The sequence below is a fragment of the Varroa jacobsoni genome, unplaced genomic scaffold, assembly GCF_002532875.2.
Source record: "Varroa jacobsoni isolate VJ856 unplaced genomic scaffold, vjacob_1.0 scaffold_1278, whole genome shotgun sequence".
Classification (NCBI taxonomy): Eukaryota; Metazoa; Arthropoda; class Arachnida; order Mesostigmata; family Varroidae; genus Varroa; species Varroa jacobsoni.
Window position 1 is genome coordinate 156298 of NW_019214180.1, and position 20968 is coordinate 177265.

Genomic DNA, 20968 nt, shown 5'->3' on the forward strand with positions numbered 1-20968 from the left:
GTCTTTGCTACCGAAATCTAGTTACTAGAAGCTATCTTCGAGACATTTTTACCGCTAAAGGGAAAGCCACAAGATACTTATAAGAAGACTCTTACGTAAATCATATAGTTTCTAGGGTATATATATATCTGCCTATACCAGGATAGGCACGGATTACATTTTCTCACTGCTTTATCGTTGCGATGCTTATAAAATATTTCATCCACTTGCCTAAACTAACTGAATATGATTTAAACTAGAAAAAAATTACTATACGGTAAAAATTGAATATAAAAAAATGTAAAGATTCTTAATAGTCTTTCGAATTTTCATTCTTATAAAAATGCCAGTAGTTTGACACAACACAACCAAGTTGACAGATGTTGTCGTTGTTGACCACATGCCACATGTGCTTACAATTAACAAAGGTTTCCACAGCCATACCCTCATGGCGCACTATATATAATAATACTAGACAACATCATTGACACGTTCGTCTTATTGCCGGTAACCGGTATCATGGATAACTCCCAGTGGCTATGTAAGTTTCGATACGGCCAAGCGAGGTTCTAGTAAACAGTTTCCTAGCACTCTTCGGACGCCATCTAGAACTAGAGATTACACTGCACAGCGGAACTTACTTTAAATCTATCGTAGACAAAACTTAATATTTAATCTAGATAACTTAACACTCAATCATTTCAAGCATCGTCTTCTCTAGACATAACCTTAGCGACTCTTCGTACGATGGGGATCTTTCTTCTATCCGTCATTCTACAACTGACCCCTTCAAACGAGAGTGATTGATCAAATAATTACACTTCGTAAGATTATGTGCCAACAACGTAGATACCTTTTATGGTTGTTTTTTGCGAAATAAATAAGCTTCACGAAACGAAAAAGCTTGCGGCAAAGGTACCTAATATCGCATTAACAGTACTCTGTAAGCTATTACATTAACTTCAACAAAAAAGTTGCCAAAGTTATAAAATAATTAGTATAAAAATTATAGTATTATAAAAAAATAATTAGTCGTTAGTGATGATAGTCTGTATAGGATGACAGCTTACGTCGTAGCTTGACAGTCTTCCTAAACTGTACGCCTTCTGAAAACTGCGTTACTGAGTTCTTACCTTTGCGGAGTTGTTACCCGTAAAGAATCTCCATTTTTATCAGCCGACTCGTAGGCGATAGACAGGGCCAACGGTTTACGATTAGGTGGCCGATTGAAACAACAGATACCTAAACATTAGATGAAATCTCCTTCTAAATTTGCCTTAAAGGTGCCATCCTGGTTTAGATGTATGTAGGCACTTCGTTTTCGGTACCTCACTCGATACAATGAGTCCGTGTCAAATCATGCAATAATATATTGCATTTAGGGAAGGAGCTCCAGTGTACTATTTTTCAAGATTTTTTTTTATATATGGGTAAACCATCTGTGAAAATGAAAGCGGCTATAAAGTAGCGTTTTACGTTATCTAGTAATTAGTTCAGAAAATTTTAGTACTGACCTTGCTACCTACAATGTAATGGTAGAGTTTTTTAAAAATAAAACACAACTTTTCTGTGTTGTAGCTACACATTTTGTATTGTTGAAATAAGCTGCGCACTATTCCATCGCTGATTCAGTGGTAACTGATTAAAGAGTTGTTTATTTACTAGGTAAGATGTTCTTCCAAATAAACAAAATAATTGCTCTGTTCACACCACAGTTTATGGGCAACTCTAATCTATCTGATTCAACACAGAGCCTCGAATAGAATTTCATTACGTTATTATTCTTATTCGATTCATTTAAATATATATTTTTTGTTGTGAGGACGTTGTTAGGCTTACTAAGCGAAGCAGTATCAAAAAGAATCCTAGTAAAAATATTGTAGCCTTCATTTGGGAAACCAACTGACTCAACTGTCAAAATGAACCAGCTCAATTAAGAGCTGTAAACGTGACATTTCTTCGAAAAGCAACATCTTAAGTTTTGTATATAATCAAGTGGGCCTTCATTTAATATGGACTCTTTGTTGTACCAATACAAACCTAAGAATACAATGATCGATTTTTTCAAGGGGTTGTCAATACGTTCAAAGCAGCGAGAAGAAATTAGCCGTGAACGTCTGTACAGAAGAGAAAACCGCCCAAAAGTAAGCAGTTCCAACGGAAGGTTCTAGTGCTAAATTTAGAAGCCTTCATGCGCGTGATAGTTTGCTCTTTTCCTAATTTCTGCTTCGGTATTAGGAGTTGAAGCACGCTACTTTAAATGAGCCAACCACCCAACCATAACGGCTTCTTTGGCCTTTGTCAGACCGTTCTGTCGGCCTTCTTAAATCCCTCTTTTTCCGCTTCATTTTACTGCTGGTGTGCTTCCTACAAACAAACACACATTTCGCATGTGTCCGATCTCTTAGCTAGAGCTTATTGTACATAACCAAGCATTTCATATAAGACTGCTCTTCGCTAAACGGCTATACCTCTTAGACTAGCAAAAGGCCTCTTGAAGCTATAATAGAAGATTTAATCTTCTAAAAAATAACTATAAGCTAAATAGTCAATAACGGATTCAAATGTTTAGACGTTGCTAACTTTTGGGATATTTAGCGCCTGTGGGCCAGCTGGACATCTATTGCAAAGTTGCTGATCGACGCGCCGATCTAGTCTTTCCTTCGAAACTACACTTTCACAACAAGAAAAAAAAAAATGCTCACAGATCCGTTTGCTTTACTATGGCCATTTCAAGCTGGTTCTTTTTGTATCGAATATACGCAATTTTTCCGCAATCAGTAGTGGTATTTTTATTGCCCATTCCGCAGTTTTTCGTAAACGTTTGGCCGGCCCGTGCTCGCTTCGTGTTTATCGTAGGAGCGAGCATTAAACGTTGGCTTTGATTATCAGATCCGTCGTAAAGATACGACCACAGAATGAATAATATCTTCCGAAGAAGAGTGTTGTCAGAAATGCGGCCTAGCAATTGTTCGACACACCAAATTTCTGAGTTTTGGGAACATTTAGAACGAGCAACGGGTAGCTGAACCGTGGACGGCATTTATCGTAGGCACGATAGCAGTCACGCTGGATGATTTAATGCTAACGACTCTCATCAAAATGATTCTATAGTGTGTAACGTTCTCTGTATCCTTCAAACTGGTAGTGCAAACATTTAGAATGACCTAAAAGTGGGCACCTTTTTAATTGTATAAAGATAATTATCACAACACTGCTATAACCAGTAACCGTACTCATATAGGTAGTTTATGATGATATGTAGGTACATCTTCAGCATTTTAGCGGTATTGTGGGCAGCTTTTTCAGTGCTTCCTTCTAAAGATTTGTGCGCTTTATACTTCATAACTTCTGTGCATAAATTTCCAGCGAAATTCTTACCTATCATTGCAACAAAACTTCTTCTTGGGTAAACATTTATTTCACAAGAAGCAAACAGAGATCAGTTTATTAGTTTCTTTAATTTTTTTCCTTCTTTAACTTTTCACGAGCGCCTCTCTTGTGCCGAGGGCCACATACATGCAGGCTGTTATTAGGAGCTCAAATTTAAAGCGAGTAAAACTACGCTCCTCATTATTAATCGGCTAACTGAAGTTTCCTTGCACAGAAAAGGCTCGACTCCCGTAGAACTGGGCTCGTATTCTAGTTATGTGATGGGTAAATCATCTAGGGATTATTAAAAGACGAAGGTTCGTTAAAACGAGCTGTCTAACTCAAATATGTCTGCACAGAGCGGGGCCATTCGATCAAGGATCTCGTCTACGACGTCCCATAGACGAATCGCTCTTGGTGTGCACGTAATAGATAAATGGCTCTACCATAAAGTAATCATCAGCATGTAGCTGGCATCATCACTGGCGTTGCCTCGTGTAGCGGATGTCATCGGTTACGCGATGGAACTGGTTTGAATAATGACTGAAGAAACGGACGCGTTATCATCGCTTCACCCCTGCATGCTAGCCACTCTCGATTACAAGCACGTGTAGGATCAATGTCCGAAAGCAACAATGTTAGCGCAGACAAATGGCTAATTAGATGGGTTCGTTTGATTGTAGTTGGTGATCTGCTCGCTTGTCCCATCGCTTCCTTCCCTGTTTGGTGCTTTCATACGTCTTCTTCTTCATTTAAACTTCTGGGCTACACGAAGCCCACCGTTCGGTCCGTTTGGTGTTCTGCTTCGGCCTTGATATCCCTCGCGATTCTTCTGGACGCGAAAATTGTCCAGAGGCGCGTCCGTTTGCTAAAATACAAAATACATACACACTCACAGAAACACACATACGTATGTGATTACGTAGGTATTTATTGCGTCCGGTAGATTTATGTTATCTATTGTATTCCTGAGACCTTTGTTGTCCTTCTCTACCGTGTGACGACATATCTGCCTTGAAAATATAAGAACAACAGGCAGAATAGTCTTTTCAGCTGGCACGAATGTCTGAGTAAAATGTAACGCATTGTGTCAAACATTTTTTTTTAAAAATACCACAACCTGATACAAGTTGACAATTCCGACATCTATACTGTTCGAAGTTGTAAGACGAGAAATTCAAATTATAAAGAAATGTAGTTCAATGATGAGATCGCAAGTTTCTACTTTGATTTTTTTTTTTTAATATAAAAGAAAAATAGTGAAATTTTAATTTTTAAATTGTAATACAGTCACTAAGACAATTGTACACGGGCCTTATATTTTATAATACCTCGTATGGCCGTGACGTCTTAAATATCCACGGTGAAAATACAGCGAAATCTTCAATAGTACTTCAAAAGTAGATCGATATCTGATCATCAGGTATAATACTAGAACATCGAACTAAATCATTTAACGTATCCAAGAAGTAAAATTTAGGTAGTACGACGATCTCATTATTAAAATTAACTAGATAGACTAGGTATGTATGAGGACAATTCAAGATCAGTAGAGAGTAATACATTGCCAGTAGCTTCTATAGACTGTCATCGTTATATGACCCTTATGACCGAAGCTCAACATGCATAGGTTATATGCTATAGATGGTACATTACTTAGATTCGCTATGGAGGACGATGATGAGATAATAATGGTGCTAGTTACTATTATTATTATTATTTGATCGAACTTACATTCAAATAGTATAAAGTAGATTACCGTATTTTTCCTGTTAACTCAATCGTTTGCATGAGGATCTCATGTTACGAAATAGAGATTATACCCATATGTCGTCTGCCAATACAACAACAAACAAACGGATGCCCGCTCCCAGTCTGTCGCGCCTGTTTTGTATTGTAGGTAATGTGACTGTTATTGGAAGGTGTCCTCCTAAGACCTTTAATGTGTCTTTGTGGAACAAGTAGAAAAGGACTGTGACCAAAAGATCCAATAACAGCAGTAAAAACTATGATTCTACTTTTCATCTGGTGATATCGTTGCAACGCAATAACAAGGGGCCTGTTGCCCATTGCTTAACACCAAAATTAGGGAAGGGTCGAGGCCGTTTTTTGGTGTCTGGATGTCCGTGTGATGCATAGGCAGCGGCGGCGGCGGCGGCGGCCCAGGCTGTGTATGCGAGCAGTACTGGGTTGATATATTCACTGTAGCTATTTAAAGGATGTGTCACGGAGATCGAAAGATCTCACACTCGCTTCGAACGCAGAAACCACGATGAAGGCCTATATCGTCCTAGCCGTTGTGGCTGCTGCCAACGCCGGAGTGCTTTTCGAGTGTGACTCTTCGAACCGGCGAAGTTCGGAGGACATATGTACCGCCGAGAACATGGCCGTCCGATAATAAACGATATTTTCGCTGTTTAGTGCTTACTCACAGTGCATACACGTACACATGAAGGAGTGCGAACAATATATATATTAAGATGGTGTAGGGCAAAATGGTAACGCGCATTAATAATTTATACTGAAATAGTTGGTTACGCATCAAATAACCTGCTCTTAGGGTCTTAGCAATTACGCTTTCGGTTTCGATGAAAAACATTCGACTGGTGGATCTTTTCGGCAGGACTCTGGGTCGCAGGGGATGAAAGTTCGCTCCTATGGATTCTCAGTTATCGATAGTCGTCAGCGTGTTGTCAAGTACGCTGCTGACGGAGCGAGATTCCGCGCCAGCATTTCGACCAACGAACAGGGAACCGCCCCTTTTGTGTCAGCTGCTGCTGCTGCTGCTGCCTACAATGCCCCTCCAGCTGTTGCTATGGCCTCGTCTTCCATTGTAGGTGCTGCCTCGTACGCTGCCCCGCTATTGTTACTCCTGCTGTAGCCCCTGTTTTCATTGCCCCTGTCGCCGTCGCTAAGGCCACCTCGTATTCGTCGGCCATTAATCACGAAGCCATCCACGGCGTCCCCGTAACTCACTATGCTGTACTAAAATCTAGTAATTTACAAATACAATTAGAAAGAAATAAGAAAAATAGATAAGCATCTTGGTTTTCTTCAAGTCAAATCGCCAGAGTAAAAATATTTATATTACTAATGAACTTTGATGTTTAACAAGAAAGTATTGAAATCGTGAAGGTTTAAAGAGTGAACTAAGAGAAAAGAGAATAAATTAGATAATAAACTTTGCCTTTATGTAATAATAATACAAGTTTTTCTATTTAGTGCTCTACATGACAGTAGCACTCTTAGCATTTTTGGATGCTCTCTAAAACATCTAAAAATTTGCTAGATTTTTAAATGCTTTAACATACTTCGATTATATAAGTACTCAATATATATATGTATATATGTTACTACGAAGATCCTTAGACAGTTGACAGAATATGCAAGTTTATAGTTATCTAGTGAGAAGCTCCTAATTTCCAGATGTACTCTAATTATAATTACTGTCTTTCAGCTTGAAATCGTATGTTTCTATCGCTAGACCGCTCTACTATAGAGGACATTCAATAGCTTATGAAATCGGTCTCATATTCTGGCCATGACTTCGAAGTGAGCATAACCTCGCAGTGACCGTATTTAACCTCAAGACAAACGCGAAAGTCAAAGAATATCAGGCATAAATTTGCCGAAGGGCACATGTACTTTGGACTACTAAAGACTGAGAGAGCCGCAATGTCATAAGCAGATTGTTCCATGTCGAGCCGCATATTTAGACGCCTGTGCCAGATTGGTGTGTAACGGCAGCTGAAAACCGGATTTTTTTAAAAAAAAGACGCAACGAAAAATATCCGTTGTAACGGTCATTAGATTAATGTATATATATATATAATAGTGAAAAGTAAAATTTACTGGGGTGGAGTTTTTGTGATAGTTGAGGTCTAGGTAGGAGAAGTCGTGTGATCGACAGGTCACCGTGAGTCGCAGTTATTGACTCGAAGAAAGAAATTATAATCCTTCACATTTTTTCTACAAAACGGTGAAAAGCATCAACACGAAAAGGGGGCAGCGGCTCCTGCCCGAAATAATCTTCCGCTGAATCGAACAGTTCGAAAAATTCAATTGAATTTCAATTTAGGTAAATCACTTGAAACTATTATAACCTTTGAATGTCTATAGACGCTAGCAAAGATGACATTTTTGTTTGTATAAGCATATGACACTTATGAATCTCATAACGGTATTGTGAAGGAACCCATATTAATAACGTTCGTAAAATTTTATCCCATTGTTGTGTATTGTTCCAAATTTACTTTTCGCTAGTAATTACGATAGTTTAATGTTTGAAGTTGAAATATGTAAGTAATTATCGTTTGAGGTACAAGTGTTGTTGTTGCCTTCACGTATCTACGAACCGAACCCGCGTGACGTAGCAGATTCGTGAAAATTCTAATGAGGTCGACGTTATTTCTCAACGAGTTGCTCTTTTCAGTATCTGTCAATTGCTTTGTAGTCATCGAATCTTTTGGGAAAAAGCTCGCAACTTTTGTTTCCCTCATAGCGCCATGCTTCGAGGCCGAATGGCAAACGCTTTGTAAGAATAAAGACTATACACGAATCTCTGTTTGTTTCACGGAAACTGCTTTGAAACATACGCGGATGACTTGAAAATCTAAAGAAACTTTAGACCCACACAAAAATTCATCGTTAACTTCGATCGGCATGAAAAAAAATAGTCTCCAAGATGCACGCGGCTGAACCTGAATCGACTAGGTTCCTATCGTTGTGTTTATATCCGTGCTGTAGATCTGATGTAAATTTAGACTCAAAACGATAAGCAGATTTTCCAGACAACAAAGCTCGCCTATCTTGGCTATGTTGAATAGACTGAACCACGTTTTGAATAAAGATAGTCTGACAACAATTTCAAACAGCGCTTTTCACGCATTCTATAAGCTTTTTATGGGTACGCTACGACCCTATACAAGCATTGTATTGAGCTGATCTAATCGTTAGGTAAGTAACTAGCGACCATAGATAATTAACTAAGCGACTTAAATTTCGACGCGGGGCGTTTTTAGGTTGGACGTCATATAAAACAGCAAACCTATTTTTTCACCCGTTTAATTTTTATATTGTAGCATTGGGCTATTCAGGCGTCGTTAATGGATTGGTTAACTAGTTTTGTTAGATCTATATCTATAACAAATATATGTTTTGCTTTTGGCTAGTGGCGACTTAGGGCTTATCATACGTACAGTGGACGTACATACTGTACGTCCATAATCTGCATACCGTAAAAATAATCATAATAATATGATATTTTCTATTTTACGATTTTACTATACATAGTGTTTCCGATTTTGTCTATTTGCAAGTTTGGACAGATGCGATTTTGAGTATATTCTGATTTGCTACGCTTTTCTTACGATATGAAACAGCTGACGAGTAAGAAAAGATTAGAGATTGAACAGTTCGTTAAATAAAGCTGGAAAATAAGCCCTCCCACCTTGCAGTCACAGGAAGGGCCCATCCCACCATTTATTATCATATCCCTATACTTTGTTAATTAAGGCATTACTTACCTAACCTACAAGTGTTGCAACTAGTTATTTTCCAGATAGTTAACCTTTTATTGATGGCAATCTGTAGGGGGTGTCCATGATTTCGTTTAATAATGCGAAATTACGATTATGTGATATGTTACATTTACTATTACACTCAACGTGTTTGGTCTTACATTCAGCGACAGAGGTCATCTTGTTTGCAGATGACTTAGCCATAGATCAGTCGGACGAGTTTCAAGCACAGCAGCTCTGTTACAAATTAGGCTGACCGAAAACCTGGCTAGAACGGAGGACATGCAGTTCAGAAGGGAACGCATAGCAGCGACGATGGACACTTTGTACCTCGTCAGGTCGCTCCTTGTTTATATATATATACACTACTTGGGTTGCTCTACTCCGTGAACAGCAAAAATTTTACTACGCAAATCACCGAAAGAAGCGAAAAGGCAGTGTGAACCGCACGGCTTACCATAACGCCTCATTGCTTATTCCTCGCAACTTATAACTCGCAATTAGTTTTGTTCAATATTAAAATAGTTCTAATTTTAATGTATGGCATACGCGACTTTTGAGAAGATTCTACGGCGAGGAACTTCGAACAATCAGATTGCGCTAACGGCTCGTTTCTTAAAAGTACACCGGAATTACATATAATGATTCGAAATTGGTCCGCGTATTTCTTTACTGATTCGGCTCAGCTGTCCGCCAACCTACGTCATCGCTTTGAGCTCCCAGCAAAGATTCCCGGAGATTGATGTAGATTTGTTCACTTCGGATGTGATGAGAAATAACAAATAAAAAAAGATGAGGTGACTAAGTAGACATGTCGTAACTCGCTTTGCCGAACACGAGTTCCATTCTAGGTTCTGCAGGAAACCAAGCTTGCACGAGCCTAACAATACATGTAAATGTTCCATGCTGCGGGGGAAAGCGTGATATACGTTATGCCGCTCACTGCCCTGTAGGGCGCCTGGAGAAGTTTCGAATGAATATTATAAACTCAACAAGGCTCGTAAAATTCATATGACGTAAAGTGTTTGAAATGGTTACTATACTTCCTCTGATATTGGGATATAGTATTGTAGATTTTTATTTGTGTAGTTGCTAAGCGCTGCTAGAAAAAAATTAACAAAGAATATTTAACTTAACTTTAACGTAACGCACACGTAATACCAAGACGTCGTTGTGAGAGATAGTGACGATTTTGAGCGCATTACTTCTAACTGATAGAAGAACCTCTAAATAGAGATTCAACTTTAATGCATTGGCAGAGTAACTTATTCACTTATGGAACAGGCTATAAACTCTCAACTGTTGAATTAGTTCCTAAAATAGGTTCAGCAAGCTAATATCTGAAATCTTGCATGTACGCCTAAATGTAGCGGATCAAAGTTGCGAGTGTACGTCTTTCACTCTTAAAAAGTTTGCCGGTAGTAGCCTATGTATTGGGTACATTATGTATCGGACTTTTCTTCGGTAACGAATAGTCAGGATCTTACAGACGAGAGATATAAAATAGACGTTTTAAAGCAACTACAGATTGTTAAAAAAAAAACTATGGGAAGCACTGTCCCCGTTTAAAAAGTAAACTCTAGTGCGTCTCCCTACTGACCGCAATTTGTCGCAGTTAAATTGTGTGAGTATTTTGCACACTTTAAAGAGATAGAAGAGTGTGGTAAGCTTTGTTCTTTTTTAGCATTTTATTGAAAATAATATAACTGACCAGAACCTCGAGGTTGGAAAAATTTATGTTAAATACGTTTACGTTATCAATTTACGTACGCGTTCCGTAGCCACTTAAATACGTACAATATAAAAACAGGACGGCCTTGCTTGGCGACTCTACATCTTGCAGTACTCTGCCAATTAGTTGATGGCCTTTTTTTCTGTTTGGAACTACCGATTATATTTGCAACACTGAGGATCTCTTGCTGCACCCCAATGTCTCTTTCCGATTACGCGACACACCCCTTAAAACCGGGCAGAAATATAGTACGTGGCTATAATACACAAATTCATCTCAGACCGTTTGCACATAACAGCGTAACGTTTCGCTTATAGAACCGCTGCTGTAATGTGAGCACTTGGATCAATTTCGAAATAAAATCATCTACACCGGCTTTAAGCGCAAAAAAAAGTTAAGGCTCCTAGTACTCTAATGGAAATTAATAAAATGTCACTGTCAGTCTACTTTCACCAAGTTTACCGCTAATTTTCTATCCCGTACTGCGGAAATTACGATTATATACCGTTGCCGTTAACTTGCATGTAAATTGGTAAAACGCTGAAAGGTCATCCTATTTATAGCCGTATCAATAGTTTTATTAAAAGATGCATCAAGCCAACTTCCACTTAAATTGAGTTCTAAGCATATCCGTTTCTCTGTCCGGTTTAACAAAAGCTGCTGGGTGGTAACTCGTCGTAAAAAACTAATATTAATTATAATAATATTATAATATAATATTAATATAATAAAGCTTTATTAGCCCGTCGACATGCTAGTTCTCCATAATCTATCAAACCACTGACTCTCTATTATAGGTAACTGTTGTACATGAATGGTATTAAGTTCCTGCGTCTTTCACAACCTGTATTTTTTTGTCGAACTATAGTACTGCAATTATACAAGTATGTCAATAAGTTTTGTTTTTGCATAGGGAAAATATACGAATGGAGGCCAAAACTTCATGTTGATCTTAATACAGTTGTATCAGGCGCGAAATCTTTCAGGCGCTGCCGTTTTGACCTAGAAAAGAAACATCAGGACCAAGTCGCCGATCGTAGCCTGCACGGTACCGCGCCGCACGACGGGCGCAGAAGGCGAACCGGTTCCGCTATTTTAAACGCGGTTATTTCACTAGTTTAAAGATTAAGCTGGCCAAACTCTTACTATTTCATATGAAGGCTAAACCGTTTGAGGAAAAAAAGTAGACACATCAAAGCACCAGTGCCGTCTTGGAAGAAGATGTAACGTTCTACGCTGAAAAGTACTAACTTATTATGCTGTTTATGGAGAACTTTGTTGATTTAGGTGTGGTACAAGTGGTACTAGGATAACTATCACAAAGAGGTTGCCCTTTCTCAAATCTGTATCAGAATCTAGAAGGTATTTTGTTACTGCATAAAACCAGTTTTTCTCAGACATTTGATTTTCATTATAATCCTTTTTTCCGTGAAGTCTACGCACAAAGGAATAGCACAATTGTATAGGCTGCTTTCGGTAGAGCCGATGTATATTTATATGGAAACTTTTTCCCGTCTTAGATTGTAAATAGGTATCGCTCTCAAGTGATGCTTCACGCAAGCGTTAATCAGCAATCAAACGGTCAGAGCGCTTTCGGAGAATCGTGCCCATCCCTATCCGTCAGTGTCAGTGTGGGAACTAAACATAAATGATCAGTAATTACATAAATATTCCATTCAGCTACCCGAGGTCATAATATGGCTGATTAACGTATTGAGGTTTACTTTCCAGACCAGCCGCTTCCACGCGATTTCGTATGAACGCGAAAATAACAACTTACAATTCGAGAACAGAACTCAGAAAATCAAAGGACTTTCACAGTGGATGTAAATAGATGACTGACGTTAACACAATGAAGCGTAAGAGCGTCCTTCTTCAGTCAGCAGCTTTGAAGTAAACAAACAATGAAGGAAAGAAATGAATTCAGTCGTAAAAACATGATCCTGTAGTTTTTTTCTTTGTAGTGAAGGGTATTTTAAAACACCTAAATGTGACGATTAAAAATGGCTATTATCCTATACGAAGTGTGTTACAAAATGATCTAGTGGCTGCAAGCTGGCAGTCTTTAGCTATTGCAGATAAATACCATCCTTATAACAATGTTTTGTTTTTTTAAATAACCATCTTAAAATTAATTCATTTTCGCCTAGTTGACTCCGTCTGAGTCAAACGCTTGTATTTGCTAAATAGATTTATATTTTTTAAGTAGATGATACTCGGAAAACTGGATGTTTCTGGGGTTCAACGCAAGCATGAAAGGTCTATCTTGCTGTATCTTCTATCGATGCCATGATTATATATGCTTTGAGGTGACGCATTAGGTTGACAGTCTACCGATTGTATCCGATACTATTGCCAGCTCTGTCTCGGCATTCTCGCAAGCGTATTGCTTAGCCGTTTAGCCCAATTCAAAACAGTGTCTTTCTCGCAGATATTTCAGGTTTGTATAAAATTTTTACGTAACCTATAAGTCCAGCCATGTGACTCGCTACATCATTGCATCTTCGCTCGTGGTTGCGAATGACAGTTCTTTAAACGAAACCTCTCTATTCGAGACGTTCGTCAGGCATGTCCGTATCTGGGTGTATTAGAATTTAATATAAATACGGTGTTACGCGTTTACGATACGTTATCCTATAAGCGGCCTCGCCCATGCAGCGTACAACAGCGTCTGATGAAGCGGCTCAAAGCAACTGAAAGCGCGCCGTTGTTTGGGATTTTTTTCGTTTTGACGATAGAAGAAAGTCCTTATTCTAGCGTATGCCCTTATAGACGCGTATGACAGGCAACAGCATAAATATGTTTGCTACAAAAACAAAATTCAATTTTTGTAGCTTACATACGTGTAAGAACAGAGTTAACAGATGACTTATATATCCTTCACATGTTAGTCAACTGCCTCTAAACTTAGGTTATGGAATCACGATGCGAGTGGTAGAGCTGAGCTTCTGACGATTGGGCAGGGCTGGCAAGGGAAATCTTTGTCTCCTTTGTCGTGAGCTAGTTTTGCACTGGCTCGTTGATCCGTCTCTGTCCACAGCGTCTCTTGGGCGCTTGGGAACAAGAAATAGACATCTTCCAATCAGAGTGTATCTGTAAAACTGCAGCAGCAGCAGCAGTATATTCTACGGCCGCACAGATCGTAGCAGTCGACTCTGTCCGTGAGCAAACTGTGTTCTTTTTATTAGTTCTGGTAATCTTAGAATCCCAGAACCAAAAATTATTTTCATTGTGCACTTCCCTGACATGATCCCGAATTACTAGTAGTAGTTTCCCGATACCTTCAGGTCGTTTATTTCAGTTTTCCCAAACTCACACGATCGTCTTGCGACGGGGAGGAACACGGGCACCTGTTGTGGAGAAAAGGGAAGGACGAGAACTTAGGCTAGGAAAGCGAAGTAGAAGGCAGAAAAGCATTACAAACGAAGACTGATTGAGACTTCAACGAAACCTTGGCGCCGGCGCCATCGATTTTGTTCCGTGCATTTTTCCCTTTCGGATTACGGCGACATGTATCGCAATGGGTAAGTTGTATTCTAACCGTTTATTTTTGGCTATTTCGATAATGACAATCCAATTCCTTCGACTGCTCGTCTCGCAGACGTATTGGTGTGGGTAGTATTTTCATTAAAAAAAAGAAGTTTTTGTTTGTCGATTTATTCCACAGGAAGAACCAGGATTAGTGGTGCATGGGCAAGAGAATGGAATCTATTCTATCAAGTAAATCATCAAGTAAAGGAAAGAAAAGGAAAAACGCGGAAAACATCTTACTAGTGATGTAACTGTTGACCCCTGCATCTACACAGCTAAAAAAACTCAACAGATTCTCGATTTGTGTGTCTTAGTATTTCGTCCGCTATCCATGTTTTATACAAACGACGAAATAGTTGTTTTTCCTGAAATCAGCCGTTTTTTCCTTTGTACCACAAACTACCGAAGTAGGTTTACGTGGACAAAATTTAGATTAGATAATTTTACTTTTTGTAAGTAGAACGATTTTATGAAGACGCAAAGACGGACAGTCCCGCACATCTCCGGTCAGCTAAAAAGTGAAAAATTATCATATATATGAGTAGAACAGTATGAGAAAATATTTAACGTTAAGGAAACCTTCAAACTGGGCTCAGGTTCGAAAGCTCAAGCCGTACTCATTCCTAACCACGTAACTGCCTCTTCGGTAACAGATGTAGAAGCATCGTAAAACAAACATCTTTATTCAGTTGTATTATATTGTAGTAAAGCTTCAAGTTCAATTGAATTTTATGATATTTTACGATATGAGCTGGAACAAGTTGAAACAAACTCGGGTAAATTTACGTACGAGTTACGAAACGGTTCTTTCATACGCTCCGAAAAAAAGAAACATTACCAGATAGACCTGCAAAATTAGTTATGAGCGGACGCGAACTGTTTTGTCCTACAAGAGAACTTTAGAATCGAACATAGCTGTTTACGGAATTGCAGCCATTAGCGGATGTGGTATGATCCATTGTCAGCATTGTTCATTAATTTCAGTTATTTGACTCAGAGCCAATTTCGGCCTTCGGAGTTGCGGGTAAAACTTACGCAACAGCTATTTCTCTCTTATACCGTATGCGTCCTATTGCGAATAATGTATAACGACCAGTGCATATTGCTTTCGTGGCAATGTCCCAAATTTGTCGATGCAGACATTTGGCCTAAATCCGACGACGCATTGCAATTCCTCTCTAATCCAGTTGTTTCCTAAAAACTTAAAGGAACCTAAAAACAAAAAAGAATAAACGAAGGAAAAAAAATTCCATTTTATGAAATATCCTCTTACATTTTCACATTTTCCTTACACATCTCATTAATTAACGAATTAAACGAATCGTAACGAGCTAAAAATTAAGCGAATTCGTACAGACAAAAAAACAAGTCCCCTACCCTCTGTAGTGTCGACCGCCTTGTTCTTGGCATAGTCTTGACTCCAATGTTTCCGCGGTTATCCTCTCCTCCCCTCGGCATTTACAGGAGACGTTAGCGAGTTATGGGACGTGTCGGAGACCCCGTGGCGCCTCTGCGTATTGTCCGTGACTATGACATGCGTTCGCTTAATATATTAAGTACGTCCATGTTACGTCAAGAACGAGAACTTTGTCTGCATATATACGTGTGTGGGTGTGCGTACTTGTGTGCATGTGGCTACATAGTTGTCTATAACGCGGACAAATCTGCAACTGCCAAGGACAGCGATACTGCGTAAAACTGGTCTGGACGAGAACCTCGCAAGCTTATTCCTGTTGTTTGTAGGTGCCAAACCAAAGTTAATTGTCGATGATATAATGGATACGAGATTCACATACCATATTCATAACGGAAACACGTGCACCAAAATGGTGACAAATACGACAAAACACGAAAGGCTAGCTGGCCTTGCCTTTTTAGGACAGAAAGCTATAGAAAGTTACATGCGAATTCGTCGCATGGCCATGGCGTGGGTCGGACTTGCTGTCCCGTAGTTTCCGACGATCATTCTGCTCAGTCACGGTTCGGATCTATTCCAGATACACTAGGCAGAATCGCGACCGGAACCAAGCTAACGGGCTTATGTTAAGTACACAGCAACTACGCAATACCATCGCTGCTTAACGCAGAGTAAAGGTGGTAACCGTGTGTCTGGTAACCGTAAAAGTAGTGCGTCAGCGATTTATCGGTCGGAGCGCCGTGCGAGTACTCTGCTTGTATATATACACATATACATACATATAATGCTATTTGCAATAATATGCTACGGGACCAAACCAGTACCAGGCAGTATACCCTTGTCTATGCAACTCAAAAAGCGACCTGAGGCACCGAAACCGACTGTGCTTTATAGTGTTGTAGCAGAAGACCGCCGTGCAGCAGTCCACGTCTCTTCGACGATGGATTTCTAGCTTGTGGAGTAGAAACCGGCAGCAAGAGAGTGTGCAATATAGACGGTGCGTATTCAGCACAACTCAGCGGTCAGGAAGAATACCAGACGAGCAGAGGTAAACCCCCGCAAACACAATCCTCGTGGCGCTACTGCCCAACTCTGCCCGTAAGCCCCTACCTTGCAACGAAACACAAATGCAAGTCTGCATCGGTCATGTCATGTCGAACCAGCACTAAAAGATTCCAAAGGACGTATGCCCGTTCCAGAACAAACGAAGCGGTCGTGGCCTTTGTGGTCTATAGAAAGCGTCAAAGAGGGGGAAATATATACGTTCCTGGACAAGCATTACCCGTCCCTAACAGGCCCCTTCCCCAACAACTTAGAAGTCAGCCTCTAAGTTGCTCTATATTATTGAGAAACACTGAAAATTATTCGTCTTAACTGAAAATGTTTCTGTCTCGCTTGTTCAGAGGGATAAAATATGTTACATAATGTTATACAGTCAACAGGCTATCGCCACTGATCAAACTTATAATTTTTATGAAGACTTATATATAGCCTGTAGAATCGCAGCATAATTTGTCTAACAAGCATATAATAAGGTTCTAGTACACTGCTACGTACCATACGATCTACGTCGATATACTAAAAAATATATTTTCCCCTCACACGGGATACACGCGGCATACGCGCTAGCTGTTGGATATCATGACTTATGATAATCGCTTTTATCAAATGCATGAAAATCAGCCAGGTGGTGAATATTCCTGGAAAAATCAGTGACTAAGGGCCAAACAATAAAGGACGTGATATAGAAGTCCCCATTGCCTTCGAAGGCCTGACGATGGAACGTAGGACGATTTTACAAGGAAAGCCATGAGACAAGAGCAGCCGAAGATACGCATTGAGTTGATCAGCGTTTAAGCCTATGGGAGGCTGATAAACACATAGTTAGACATTATCAGGAACTGAGTCTAACATCAGGACAGATAAGCTGAAGAGCGTTGATTTCAATGTACACACACGCACAGAAGAAATATGTTTCCTACACCAAGGACAATTGCAGCCCTGTCGCTTTTGAAAGCCGCCTCATGGGAACTAATTAGTGCAAAACAAATTAATAAAGCCTGGAATCTGTTCATTGCTTCCAACTGTCCGGGAATAGTCACCACTTGAGAGACTACTGGATTTAAAAATTATTATGTCATATGGGTCATACAAAAGAGTACGTTCATCAGGAAAAGTGTGATATTTGTTATACGCATTGCCGGATATATTCAGGTCTACTACTTTGTACCCTGTAAAAGACCAAATTTCAATTGCGATTCATTTCCGTGGATAGATGTGCCGGTTATTTTTGAAAATTTATTTACATTTTTATATAAACTTTATCGAAATTCTTGACTGAGGTAGATGTTACAGACGACGACAAATCTACTGTTCTACGGAATAAAAAGTTTACTAAAATTGATGTCTGCTTGTTGAGCACCCTGAAACCTTTGTGAATGATGAGAAAATATTTCAACCTAAAGATAAAAGCGTTTATAACATACTCTAGAAACCATGCAAAGTACGTTGGAAAATACAACATCAGCTAATATGAAATATTACGAATATTCCTAAAGAATAGCTACTCAGAGTTCTACCAACATGCACACTATGGTCATATTTTTCTAGATTTAATAATGATTGTTTACATTAATCATGTTATTAATGACGGTGGAGTTATTGGCGTGTATGTGAATGTAGACGCGGAAGTATCTGCCTCCCGCTTTCTCCTTTCAGCGTCCATCCTAAATAACGGTTATCGTATAGGATGGCGGATTGATAGAAGGTAGCATAGCTTGTCGAAACGGCAATCAGCGTCGTATGTAAAACTAGCGGCTTGCAGCGTCCTCGCACCTGCACTAAGGCCCTAGTTTCGTCGTCCCACTTGCGTGCGTGCGTTGCTTCACGCATCCGGTATTCTTTAAATCTTAGCAGTAGGAATAGTAATGCACCATTCTATTTGTATTTCATAGCCCTGAATAGCTTGACCTTCCTTCTGGATAACGCGTAAGCTGAATTTGCTTCATTGCCGTCGCTACGCGTATGAGCCAGTCGAAAATCTGCTACCTTTATCAGTTTGAAAGTGACGATAACGGCTATACGAGCATTCGCGTCACCGTCCTTTTTATGGTTTGATCGACGCTTTTCGCTGACTCGATCACTCGAGTTAGGAGCCGCGTCTATTTTGGTCGCTTATGTGCTTAGCAGATCCTATGAAAACTTCAATGTTTGGCGTGACAAGTGTGCGTTGTGGTTGACGGCAACGAGTTGACCGACAAACCATCTTTTGCCTCCTGCGCTCGCGTCATGATCTCTCGTGCTTTGAAAGTCGAATGAGTAAGCATACCCTGCATGCTTAACCGAGGTGCGACTACGCGATGTGGTCTAGTATGCAGGCCATAACCGGAGGCGAGGAGGAGTCCTCTTTGGTCCTCCTAGCACCAACAAGGATGCAAGTTCCACAGCCTGAGGCATTTGGTCTGATCAGCTTGACGGGCTCGCTAGAAGAAATAGATCTGAGCGCCGACATCACAGGGCACTGGCCAATATCAGAAGCTAGGCATATGACGACAGGACCTGTTCCAGGACCGCAAGTTGGCATCCTGCGCTGCCAATTTATTGGCAAAGCGCGACAATGATTCATGTAAGTGAGTGAAGCTGGTAAACTAACGGTACGCAAACCTTTTTAGGAAGTCGTCGGCTTCGCTTTCGTACAGCACACGCCTCTGTGAAGGCAGCGGAATTATCCTCAGCACAGAGAAGCACGCGAGGAATAAGGCAAGGTCACGGGCAAGAAAGCAGAAACAGGAGAAGACCACAAGCAATAGTAGATCTTGACCTTTGTAGGCGTTTCGGTGCAATTTTGTGCACCTACAGGGATTGTACGGAAGCTGGGAATAGAAGGATGCTATAAGGAGTTGGAGCCACCCGGCGAGAATAAGCTATATTACGTAAGTCAACGATTTTTTGGTAGTGTGTCTGCTTCTCCTAGCGGCGCCGCCCCCGTCACGGTGATATGCAGTTAGTCAATCAATCTGAGTCCCCCCCAGTAAAGATATTCAAGCGAATGAGGCGGCAAAGAGCACAGCAGTGGTCTGCATACCTGTAACAGATCTTTCCCAGGAGGTTTAGGGGACAGATACAGATCCGTAGCGCTGCGATAACTTAATGAGGCGTGTCAATGGGGCGGCGACAGCCAGCCATCAGAGCTAAGTGGGCGTAGCATCGTGACTACCATCAAGGAGTTAATGGACATTTTCGTCAGGCCATACAGAGATGAGCCTAGTTAAGATGCTACCTTAACACATTCGATAACAAAATAATTCGCAGAACGTAATAAATGCTGCATAATTCAAAGAGCGAAAAGCAAATCATGTCTTGGGAATAGCAAGTGTCGAAGGAAAATTATTAAGGTAGCTCGATTTCCTTAGCTTTTAATGGCATATACATCACTTATTATTACTAATTTAACTTTGCATCAACGAAAACTAATCGATTAAATTGCCTGTCTCAGGACTTCGTTGTGTATTTAGAAATTGCAAACTACCTAATCGGAACGTAATATAGGCGTATATTCATTGGAGACCTTTATAGTGTTCATTTAGGCCATATCAACAACTACTTTTGACGAGTTGCGACACTCGGAGGCACTTCGAGAAAATCCCTTTTGCTTAACCCACATTCCGTATTAGAACTATCTTCTTGCCTTAAATATCAAATATATATATAAATAAAAAATAGTTTCATTATTGATTGTAGGGAATTTATAATCCCATAAAAGGTACCTTATTCAATCCAAGTATTGGCTAATAGTATGGTACGCTAGACAGTCACATCCTGCCTAGCACGTTACTACCGCGTCTATTAAGCCGACTGTAAGCTCTGGTAACCAATCCTCTCAATCGATTAATATATGTAGATATACAGAAGCCAGTATTACCAACAAAAATGCTATCCATTTAGCAGTGCCTCGACTCTATATAGCAATAATGACGGAAATGTTTAGGATAATTGGCGGTATATATACGTGTGTGTGTGTGTACGTATTGAGTTATTTTCCAGAACCATTCACAGTCGTTTAGTCTGAATTATAGACGAGAAAAACGACCGACTGGGCCAGCTGGCCTATTTGCCTGTCTAACTTATGGCATCATTTAGTCCAGCCAGCTTACTCCCTGGTTGGTGCAACGATCTATTATCATGGGGGCTTTACGGCTCGCCACAGACTGCTCGCTGCTTCGTAATAAGCCCACAGGCTCCGCTCTAGTCTGTTCAGCAACACTAGATTGTTAGGCCTACTAGCCTGAGCTAAACCTTTTTCACACCCCCGTATCGGCCGTATCGTTCTACTGCGCAGCATATACGTGCGTCTAGCGCGAACAACTTGCTAAAACATATGCTAAAATAGAATACTTTTCATTGAAAAAATCGCTCTTA

General features: G+C 40.1%; 1 long non-coding RNA gene across 1 annotated transcript; it reads right to left on the reverse strand.

The window, feature by feature from the left end:
• Window positions 1-3423: 3423 nt before the first annotated feature.
• On the reverse strand, window positions 3424-5996 carry LOC147752399 (uncharacterized). The gene is made up of 2 exons (XR_015314164.1): window positions 5086-5996; window positions 3424-4219 (listed from the first exon to the last, which is right to left on the reverse strand). It is a non-coding gene; the product is annotated as an uncharacterized LOC147752399 (long non-coding RNA).
• Between the last annotated feature and the right edge of the window lie 14972 nt (window positions 5997-20968).